The following is a 12465-nucleotide window of genomic DNA, read 5'->3' on the forward strand; positions in this document are numbered from 1 at the left end:
AAATAAAAATTGCAGCCTTGTACTGTGAACACCCTGCTGTGAGAAAGCAAAGATTTACTACACTTTGGAAATAAAATGCTAGGTTCTAAGGCGAACTTGAAAGAACAGTCTTTTAAACCATATAGAGAGACAGTACATAACAATAGAATAACAACTTGTCATCATCTTGTTCCCGCGCCCCCCCCCCCCCCCTCTTGTTGCCACTCTTGCGGACATCATGCTGCTGGTGGAGCGTCATTTCCACCAAAAGCCCAGTTGATGGGCAAATAAAAATTGCAGCCTTGTAATGTGAACACCCTGCTGTGAGAAAGCAAAGATTTACTACACTTTGGAAATAAAATGCTACGTTCTAAGGCGAACTTGAAAGAACAGTCTTTAAAACACTACAGAGAGACAGTACATACCAATAGAATAACAACTTGTCATCATCTTGTTCCCGCGCCCCCCCCCCCCCCCCTCTCGTTGCCACTCTTGCGGACATCATGCTGCTGGTGGAGCGCCATTTCCACCAAAAGCCCAGTTGATGGGCAAATAAAAATTGCAGCCTTGTAATGTGAACACCCTGCTGTGAGAAAGCAAAGATTTACTACACTTTGGAAATAAAATGCTAGGTACTAAGGCGAACTTGAAAGAACAGTCTTTAAAACCATATAGAGAGACAGTACATACCAATAGAATAACAACTTGTCATCATCTTGTTCCCGCGCCCCCCCCCCCCCTCTCGTTACCAATCATGCGGACATCATGCTGCTGGTGGAGCGTCATTTCCACCAAAAGCCCAGTTGATGGGCAAATAAAAATTGCCGCCTTGTAATGTGAACACCCTGCTGTGAGAAAGCAAAGATTTACTACACTTTGGAAATAAAATGCTAGGTTCTAAGGCGAACTTGAAAGAACAGTCTTTAAAACACTATAGAGAGACAGTACATACCAATAGAATAACAACTTGTCATCATCTTGTTCCCGCGCCCCCCCCCCCCCCCCCCCTCTCGTTACCACTCTTGCGGACATCATGCTGCTGGTGGAGCGTCATTTCCACCAAAAGCCCAGTTGATGGGCAAATAAAAATTGCAGCCTTGTAATGTGAATACCCTGCTGTGAGAAAGCAAAGATTTACTACACTTTGGAAATAAAATGCTAGGTTCTAAGGCGAACTTGAAAGAACAGTCTTTAAAACCATATAGAGAGACAGTACATACCAATAGAATAACAACTTGTCATCATCTTGTTCCCGCACCCCCCCCCCCCCCCCCCCCCCCCCCCCCCCCCCCGCCCTCTCGTTGCCACTCTTGCGGACATCATGCTGCTGGTGGAGCGTCATTTCCACCAAAAGCCCACTTGATGGGCAAATAAAAATTTCAGCCTTGTAATGTGAACACCCTGCTGTGAGAAAGCAAAGATTTACTACACTTTGGAAATAAAATGCTAGGTTCTAAGGCGAACTTGAAAGAACAGTCTTTAAAACACTATAGAGAGACAGTACATAGCAATAGAATAACAACTTGTCATCATCTTGTTCCCGCGGCCCCCCCCCTCTCGTTGCCACTCTTGCGGACATCATGCTGCTGGTGGAGCGTCATTTCCACCAAAAGCCCACTTGATGGGCAAATAAAAATTTCAGCCTTGTAATGTGAACACCCTGCTGTGAGAAAGCAAAGATTTACTACACTTTGGAAATAAAATGCTAGGTTCTAAGGCGAACTTGAAAGAACAGTCTTTAAAACACTATAGGGAGACAGTACATACCAATAGAATAACAACTTGTCATCATCTTGTTCCCGCGCCCCCCCCCCCCCCCTCTCGTTGCACTCTTGCGGACATCATGCTGCTGGTGGAGCGCCATTTCCACCAAAAGCCCAGTTGATGGGCAAATAAAAATTGCAGCCTTGTAATGTGAACACCCTGCTGTGAGAAAGCAAAGATTTACTACACTTTGGAAATAAAATGCTAGGTTCTAAGGCGAACTTGAAAGAACAGTCTTTAAAACCATATAGAGAGACAGTACATAGCAATAGAATAACAACTTGTCATCATCTTGTACCCACGCCCCCCCCCCCCCTCTCGTTGCCACTCTTGCGGACATAATGCTGCTGGTGGAGCGTCATTTCCACCAAAAGCCCAGTTGATGGGGCAAATAAAAATTGCAGCCTTGTAATGTGAACACCCTGCTGTGAGAAAGCAAAGATTTACTACACTTTGGAAATAAAATGCTAGGTTCTAAGGCGAACTTGAAAGAACAGTCTTTAAAACACTATAGAGAGACAGTACATACCAATAGAATAACAACTTGTCATCATCTTGTTCCCGCGCCCCCCCCCCCCCCCCCTCTCGTTGCCACTCTTGCGGACATCATGCTGCTGGTGGAGCGCCATTTCCACCAAAAGCCCAGTTGATGGGCAAATAAAAATTGCAGCCTTGTAATGTGAACACCCTGCTGTGAGAAAGCAAAGATTTTACTACACTTTGGAAATAAAATGCTAGGTTCTAAGGCGAACTTGAAAGAACAGTCTTTAAAACCATATAGAGAGACAGTACATACCAATAGAATAACAACTTGTCATCATCTTGTTCCCCTCGCCCCCCCCCCCCCCCTCTCGTTACCAATCATGCGGACATCATGCTGCTGGTGGAGCGTCATTTCCACCAAAAGCCCAGTTGATGGGCAAATAAAAATTGCCGCCTTGTAATGTGAACACCCTGCTGTGAGAAAGCAAAGATTTACTACACTTTGGAAATAAAATGCTAGGTTCTAAGGCGAACTTGAAAGAACATTCTTTAAAACACTATAGAGAGACAGTACATACCAATAGAATAACAACTTGTCATCATCTTGTTCCCGCGCCCCCCCCCCCCCCCCCTCTCGTTGCCACTCTTGCGGACATCATGCTGCTGGTGGAGCGTCATTTCCACCAAAAGCCCAGTTGATGGGCAAATAAAAATTGCAGCCTTGTAATGTGAATACCCTGCTGTGAGAAAGCAAAGATTTACTACACTTTGAAATAAAACGCTAGGTTCTAAGGCGAACTTGAAAGAACAGTCTTTAAAACCATATAGAGAGACAGTACATACCAATAGAATAACAACTTGTCATCATCTTGTTCCCGCGCCCCCCCCCCCCCCCCTCTCGTTGCCACTCTGCGGACATCATGCTGCTGGTGGAGCGCCATTTCCACCAAAAGCCCAGTTGATGGGCAAATAAAAATTGCAGCCTTGTAATGTGAACACCCTGCTGTGAGAAAGCAAAGATTTACTACACTTTGGAAATAAAATGCTAGGTTCTAAGGCGAACTTGAAAGAACAGTCTTTAAAACCATATAGAGAGACAGTACATACCAATAGAATAACAACTTGTCATCATCTTGTTCCCTCGCCCCCCCCCCCCCCCCCCCTCTCGTTACCAATCATGCGGACATCATGCTGCTGGTGGAGCGTCATTTCCACCAAAAGCCCAGTTGATGGGCAAATAAAAATTGCCGCCTTGTAATGTGAACACCCTGCTGTGAGAAAGCAAAGATTTACTACACTTTGGAAATAAAATGCTAGGTTCTAAGGCGAACTTGAAAGAACATTCTTTAAAACACTATAGAGAGACAGTACATACCAATAGAATAACAACTTGTCATCATCTTGTTCCCGCGCCCCCCCCCCCCCCCCCTCTCGTTGCCACTCTTGCGGACATCATGCTGCTGGTGGAGCGTCATTTCCACCAAAAGCCCAGTTGATGGGCAAATAAAAATTGCAGCCTTGTAATGTGAATACCCTGCTGTGAGAAAGCAAAGATTTACTACACTTTGGAAATAAAACGCTAGGTTCTAAGGCGAACTTGAAAGAACAGTCTTTAAAACCATATAGAGAGACAGTACATACCAATAGAATAACAACTTGTCATCATCTTGTTCCCGCGCCCCCCCCCCCCCCCCCCTCTCGTTGCCACTCTTGCGGACATCATGCTGCTGGTGGAGCGTCATTTCACCAAAAGCCAGTTGATGGGCAAATAAAAATTGCAGCCTTGTAATGTGAACACCCTGCTGTGAGAAAGCAAAGATTTACTACACTTTGGAAATAAAATGCTAGGTTCTAAGGCGAACTTGAAAGAACAGTCTTTAAAACACTATAGAGAGACAGTACATACCAATAGAATAACAACTTGTCATCATCTTGTTCCCGCGCCCCCCCCCCCCTCTCGTTGCCACTCTTGCGGACATCATGCTGCTGGTGGAGCGTCATTTCCACCAAAAGCCCAGTTGACGGGCAAATAAAAATTGCAGCCTTGAAATGTGAACACCCTGCTGTGAGAAAGCAAAGATTTACTACACTTTGGAAATAAAATGCTAGGTTCTAAAGCGAACTTGAAAGAACAGTCTTTAAAACCATATAGAGAGACAGGACATACCAATAGAATAACAACTTGTCATCATCTTGTTCCCGCGCCCCCCCCCCCTCTCGTTGCCACTCTTGCGGACATCATGCTGCTGGTGGAGCGTCATTTCCACCAAAAGCCCAGTTGATGGGCAAATAAAAATTGCAGCCTTGTAATGTGAACACCCTGCTGTGAGAAAGCAAAGATTTACTTCACTTTGGAATAAAATGCTACGTTCTAAGGCGAACTTGAAAGAACAGTCTTTAAAACACTATAGAGAGACAGTACATACCAATAGAATAACATCTTGTCATCATCTTGTTCCCGCCCCCCCCCCCCCCCCCCCCCCTCTCGTTGCCACTCTTGCGGACATCATGCTGCTGGTGGAGCGTCATTTCCACCAAAAGCCCAGTTGACGGGCAAATAAAAATTGCAGCCTTGTAATGTGAACACCCTGCTGTGAGAAAGCAAAGATTTACTACACTTTGGAATTAAAATGCTAGGTTCTAAGGCGAACTTGAAAGAACTGTCTTTAAAACCATATAGAGAGACAGTACATACCAATAGAATAACAACTTGTCATCATCTTGTTCCCGCGCCCCCCCCCCCCCCCCTCTCGTTACCACTCATGCGGACATCATGCTGTTGGTGGAGCGTCATTTTCACCAAAAGCCCAGTTGATGGGCAAATAAAAATTGCAGCCTTGTAATGTGAACACCCTGCTGTGAGAAAGCAAAGATTTACTACACTTTGGAAATAAAATGCTAGGTTCTAAGGCGAACTTGAAAGAACAGTCTTTAAAACACTATAGAGAGACAGTACATACCAATAGAATAACAACTTGTCATCATCTTGTTCCCGCGCCCCCCCCCCCCCCCTCTCGTTGCCACTCTTGCGGACATCATGCTGCTGGTGGAGCGTCATTTCCACCAAAAGCCCAGTTGATGGGCAAATAAAAATTGCAGCCTTGTAATGTGAACACCCTGCTGTGAGAAAGCAAAGATTTACTACACTTTGGAAATAAAATGCTAGGTTCTAAGGCGAACTTGAAAGAACAGTCTTTAAACACTATAGAGAGACAGTACATACCAATAGAATAACAACTTGTCATCATCTTGTTCCCGCGCCCCCCCCCCTCTCGTTGCCACTCTTGCGGACATCATGCTGCTGGTGGAGCGTCATTTCCACAAAAGCCCAGTTGATGGGCAAATAAAAATTGCAGCCTTGTAATGTGAACACCCTGCTGTGAGAAAGCAAAGATTTACTACACTTTGGAAATAAAATGCTACGTTCTAAGGCGAACTTGAAAGAACAGTCTTTAAAAACACTATAGAGAGACAGTACATACCAATAGAATAACAACTTGTCATCATCTTGTTCCCGCGCCCCCCCCCCCTCTCGTTGCAACTCTTGCGGACATCATGCTGCTGGTGGAGCGTTATTTCCACCAAAAGCCCAGTTGATGGGCAAATAAAAATTGCAGCCTTGTAATGTGAACACCCTGCTGTGAGAAACCAAAGATTTACTACACTTTGGAAATAAAATGCTAGGTTCTAAGGCGAACTTGAAAGAACAGTCTTTAAAACCATATAGAGAGACAGTACATACCAATAGAATAACAACTTGTCATCATCTTGTTCCCGCGCCCCCCCCCCCCCCCCCTCTCGTTACCACTCATGCGGACATCATGCTGCTGGTGGAGCGTCATTTCCACCAAAAGCCCAGTTGATGGGCAAATAAAAATTGCAGCCTTGTAATGTGAACACCCTACTGTGAGAAAGCAAAGATTTACTACACTTTGGAAATAAAATGCTGGGTTCTAAGGCGAACTTGAAAGAACAGTCTTTAAAACCATATAGAGAGACAGTACATACCAATAGAATAACAACTTGTCATCATCTTGTTCCAGCGCCCCCCCCCCCCCCCCCCCCCGCCCTCTCGTTGCCACTCTTGCGGACATCATGCTGCTGGTGGAGCGTCATTTCCACCAAAAGCCCAGTTGATGGGCAAATAAAAATTGCAGCCTTGTAATGTGAACACCCTGCTGTGAGAAAGCAAAGATTTACTACACTTGGAAATAAAATGCTACGTTCTAAGGCGAACTTGAAAGAACAGTCTTTAAAACACTATAGAGAGACAGTACATACCAATAGAATAACAACTTGTCATCATCTTGTTCCCGCGCCCCCCCCCCCCCCCCTCTCGTTGCCACTCTTGCGGACATCATGCTGCTGGTGGAGCGTCATTTCCACCAAAAGCCCAGTTGATGGGCAAATAAAAATTGCAGCCTTGTAATGTGAACACCCTGCTGTGAGAAAGCAAAGATTTACTACACTTTGGAAATAAAATGCTAGGTTCTAAGGCGAACTTGAAAGAACAGTCTTTAAAACCATATAGAGAGACAGTACATACCAATAGAATAACATCTTGTCATCATCTTGTTCCCGCGCCCCCCCCCCCCCCCCTCTCGTTACCACTCATGCGGACATCATGCTGCTGGTGGAGCGTCATTTCCACCAAAAGCCCAGTTGATGGGCAAATAAAAATTGCAGCCTTGTAATGTGAACACCCTGCTGTGAGAAAGCAAAGATTTACTACACTTTGGAAATAAAATGCTAGGTTCTAAGGCGAACTTGAAAGAACAGTCTTTAAAACACTATAGAGAGACAGTACATACCAAGAGAATAACAACTTGTCATCATCTTGTTCCCGCGCCCCCCCCCCCCCCCCCCCCTCTCGTTACCACTCTTGCGGACATCATGCTGCTGGTGGAGCGTCATTTCCACCAAAAGCCCAGTTGATGGGCAAATAAAAATTGCAGCCTTGTAATGTGAACACCCTGCTGTGAGAAAGCAAAGATTTACTACACTTTGGAAATAAAATGCTACGTTCTAAGGCGAACTTGAAAGAACAGTCTTTAAAACACTATAGAGAGACAGTACATACCAATAGAATAACAACTTGTCATCATCTTGTTCCCGCGCCCCCCGCCCCCCCCCCCTCTCGTTGCCACTCTTGCGGACATCATGCTGCTGGTGGAGCGTCATTTCCACCAAAAGCCCAGTTGATGGGCAAATAAAAATTGCAGCCTTGTAATGTGAACACCCTGCTGTGAGAAAGCAAAGATTTACTACACTTTGGAAATAAAATGCTAGGTTCTAAGGCGAACTTGAAAGAACAGTCTTTAAAACCATATAGAGAGACAGTACATACCAATAGAATAACATCTTGTCATCATCTTGTTCCCGCGCCCCCCCCCCCCCCCCTCTCGTTACCACTCATGCGGACATCATGCTGCTGGTGGAGCGTCATTTCCACCAAAAGCCCAGTTGATGGGCAAATAAAAATTGCAGCCTTGTAATGTGAACACCCTGCTGTGAGAAAGCAAAGATTTACTACACTTTGGAAATAAAATGCTAGGTTCTAAGGCGAACTTGAAAGAACAGTCTTTAAAACACTATAGAGAGACAGTACATACCAAGAGAATAACAACTTGTCATCATCTTGTTCCCGCGCCCCCCCCCCCCCCTCTCGTTGCCACTCTTGCGGACATCATGCTGCTGGTGGAGCGTCATTTCCACCAAAAGCCCAGTTGATGGGCAAATAAAAATTGCAGCCTGTAATGTGAACACCCTGCTGTGAGAAAGCAAAGATTTACTACACTTTGGAAATAAAATGCTAGGTTCTAAAGCGAACTTGAAAGAACAGTCTTTAAAACCATGTAGAGAGACAGTACATACCAATAGAATAACAACTTGTCATCATCTTGTTCCCGCGCCCCCCCCCCCCCCCTCTCGTTGCCACTCTTGCGGACATCATGCTGCTGGTGGAGCGTCATTTCCACCAAAAGCCCAGTTGATGGGCAAATAAAAATTGCAGCCTTGTAATGTGAACACCCTGCTGTGAGAAAGCAAAGATTTACTACACTTTGGAAATAAAATGCTACGTTCTAAGGCGAACTTGTAAGAACAGTCTTTAAAACACTATAGAGAGACAGTACATACCAATAGAATAACAACTTGTCATCATCTTGTTCCCGCGCCCCCCCCCCCCCCCTCTCGTTGCCACTCTTGCGGACATAATGCTGCTGGTGGAGCGTCATTTCCACCAAAAGCCCAGTTGATGGGCAAATAAAAATTGCAGCTTTGTAATGTGAACACCCTGCTGTGAGAAAGCAAAGATTTACTACACTTTGGAAATAAAATGCTACGTTCTAAGGCGAACTTGAAAGAACAGTCTTTAAAACACTATAGAGAGACAGTACATATCCAATAGAATAACAACTTGTCATCATCTTGTTCCCGCGCCCCCCCCCCCCCCCCTCTCGTTGCCACTCTTGCGGACATCATGCTGCTGGTGGAGCGTCATTTCCACCAAAAGCCCAGTTGATGGGCAAATAAAAATTGCAGCCTTGTAATGTGAACACCCTGCTGTGAGAAAGCAAAGATTTACTACACTTTGGAAATAAAATGCTACGTTCTAAGGCGAACTTGAAAGAACAGTCTTTAAAACACTATAGAGAGACGGTACATACCAATAGAATAACAACTTGTCATCATCTTGTTCCCGCGCCCCCCCCCCCCTCTCGTTGCCACTCTTGCGGACATCATGCTGCTGGTGGAGCGTTATTTCCACCAAAAGCCCAGTTGATGGGCAAATAAAAATTGCAGCCTTGTAATGTGAACACCCTGCTGTGAGAAAGCAAAGATTTACTACACTTTGGAAATAAAATGCTAGGTTCTAAAGCGAACTTGAAAGAACAGTCTTTAAAACCATATAGAGAGACAGTACATACCAATAGAATAACAACTTGTCATCATCTTGTTCCCGCGCCCCCCCCCCCCCCTCTCGTTACACTCTTGCGGACATCATGCTGCTGGTGGAGCGTCATTTCCACCAAAAGCCCAGTTGATGGGCAAATAAAAATTGCAACCTTGTAATGTGAACACCCTGCTGTGAGAAAGCAAAGATTTACTACACTTTGGAAATAAAATGCTTGGTTCTAAAGCGAACTTGAAAGAACAGTCTTTAAAACCATATAGAGAGACAGTACATACCATAGAATAACAACTTGTCATCATCTTGTTCCCGCGCCCCCCCCTCCCCCCCTCTCGTTGCCACTCTTGCGGACATCATGCTGCTGGTGGAGCGTCATTTCCACCAAAAGCCCAGTTGATGGCAAATAAAAATTGCAGCCTTGTAATGTGAATACCCTGCTGTGAGAAAGCAAAGATTTACTACACTTTGGAAATAAAATGCTAGGTTCTAAGGCGAACTTGAAAGAACAGTCTTTAAAACCATATAGAGAGACAGTACATACCAATAGAATAACAACTTGTCATCATCTTGTTCCCGCGCCCCCCCCCCCCCCCTCTCGTTGCCACTCTTGCGGACATCATGCTGCTGGTGGAGCGTCATTTCCACCAAAAGCCCAGTTGATGGGCAAATAAAAATTGCAGCCTTGTAATGTGAATACCCTGCTGTGAGAAAGCAAAGATTTACTACACTTTGGAAATAAAATGCTAGGTTCTAAGGCGAACTTGAAAGAACAGTCTTTAAAACCATATAGAGAGACAGTACATACCAATAGAATAACAACTTGTCATCATCTTGTTCCCTCGCCCCACCCCCCCTCTCGTTGCCACTCTTGCGGACATCATGCTGCTGGTGGAGCGTCATTTCCACCAAAAGCCCAGTTGATGGGCAAATAAAAATTGCAGCCTTGTAATGTGAACACCCTGCTGTGAGAAAGCAAAGATTTACTACACTTTGGAAATAAAATGCTAGGTTCTAAGGCGAACTTGAAAGAACAGTCTTTAAAACACTATAGAGAGACAGTACATACCAATAGAATAACAACTTGTCATCATCTTGTTCCCGCGCCGCCCCCCCCCCCCCTCTCGTTGCCACTCTTGCGGACATCATGCTGCTGGTGGAGCGTCATTTCCACCAAAAGCCCAGTTGATGGGCAAATAAAAATTGCAACCTTGTAATGTGAACACCCTGCTGTGAGAAAGCAAAGATTTACTACACTTTGGAAATAAAATGCTTGGTTCTAAAGCGAACTTGAAAGAACAGTCTTTAAACCCATATAGAGAGACAGGACATACCAATAGAATAACAACTTGTCATCATCTTGTTCCCGCGCCCCCCCCCCCCCCCTCTCGTTGCCACTCTTGCGGACATCATGCTGCTGGTGGAGCGTCATTTCCACCAATAGCCCAGTTGATGGGCAAATAAAAATTGCAGCCTTGTAATGTGAACACCCTGCTGTGAGAAAGCAAAGATTTACTTCACTTTGGAAATAAAATGCTAGGTTCTAAGGCGAACTTGAAAGAACAGTCTTTAAAACACTATAGAGAGACAGTACATACCAATAGAATAACAACTTGTCATCATCTTGTTCCCGCGCCCCCCCCCCCCCTCTCGTTGCCACTCTTGCGGACATCATGCTGCTGGTGGAGCGTCATTTCCACCAAAAGCCCAGTTGATGGGCAAATAAAAATTGCAGCCTTGTAATGTGAACACCCTGCTGTGAGAAAGCAAAGATTTACTACACTTTGGAAATAAAATGCTAGGTTCTAAGGCGAACTTGAAAGAACTGTCTTTAAAACCATATAGAGAGACAGTACATACCAATAGAATAACAACTTGTCATCATCTTGTTCCCGCGCCCCCCCCCCCCCCTCTCGTTACCATTCATGCGGACATCATGCTGTTGGTGGAGCGTCATTTCCACCAAAAGCCCAGTTGATGGGCAAATAAAAATTGCAGCCTTGTAATGAGAACACCCTGCTGTGAGAAAGCAAAGATTTACTACACTTTGGAAATAAAATGCTAGGTTCTAAGGCGAACTTGAAAGAACAGTCTTTAAAACACTATAGAGAGACAGTACATACCAATAGAATAACAACTTGTCATCATCTTGTTCCCGCGCCCCCCCCCCCCCTCTCGTTGCCACTCTTGCGGACATCATGCTGCTGGTGGAGCGTCATTTCCACCAAAAGCCCAGTTGATGGGCAAATAAAAATTGCAGCCTTGTAATGTGAACACCCTGCTGTGAGAAAGCAAAGATTTACTACACTTTGGAAATAAAATGCTAGGTTCTAAGGCGAACTTGAAAGAATAGTCTTTAAAACACTATAGAGAGACAGTACATACCAATAGAATAACAACTTGTCATCATCTTGTTCCCGCGCCCCCCCCCCCCCCCTCTCGTTGCCACTCTTGCGGACATCATGCTGCTGGTGGAGCGTCATTTCCACCAAAAGCCCAGTTGATGGGCAAATAAAAATTGCAGCCTTGTAATGTGAACACCCTGCTGTGAGAAAGCAAAGATTTACTACACTTTGGAAATAAAATGCTACGTTCTAAGGCGAACTTGAAAGAACAGTCTTTAAAACACTATAGAGAGACAGTACATACCAATAGAATAACAACTTGTCATCATCTTGTTCCCGCGCCCCCCCCCCCCCCCTCTCGTTACCACTCATGCGGACATCATGCTGCTGGTGGAGCGTCATTTCCACCAAAAGCCCAGTTGATGGGCAAATAAAAATTGCATCCTTGTAATGTGAACACCCTGCTGTGAGAAAGCAAAATTTACTACACTTTGGAAATAAAATGCTAGGTTCTAAGGCGAACTTGAAAGAACAGTCTTTAAAACCATATAGAGAGACAGTACATACCAATAGAATAACAACTTGTCATCATCTTGTTCCAGCGCCCCCCCCCCCCCTCTCGTTGCCACTCTTGCGGAAATCATGCTGCTGGTGGAGCGTCATTTCCACCAAAAGCCCAGTTGATGGGCAAATAAAAATTGCAGCCTTGTAATGTGAACACCCTGCTGTGAGAAAGCAAAGATTTACTACACTTTGGAAATAAAATGCTACGTTCTAAGGCGAACTTGAAAGAACAGTCTTTAAAACACTATAGAGAGACAGTACATACCAATAGAATAACAACTTGTCATCATCTTGTATTACCGCGCCCCCCCCCCCCCCCCCCTCTCGTTGCCACTCTTGCGGACATCATGCTGCTGGTGGAGCGTCATTTCCACCAAAAGCCCAGTTGATGGGCAAATAAAAATTGCAGCCTTGTAATGT

This window comes from Schistocerca cancellata, unplaced genomic scaffold, assembly GCF_023864275.1.
Source record: "Schistocerca cancellata isolate TAMUIC-IGC-003103 unplaced genomic scaffold, iqSchCanc2.1 HiC_scaffold_1140, whole genome shotgun sequence".
Lineage (NCBI taxonomy): Eukaryota > Metazoa > Arthropoda > Insecta > Orthoptera > Acrididae > Schistocerca > Schistocerca cancellata.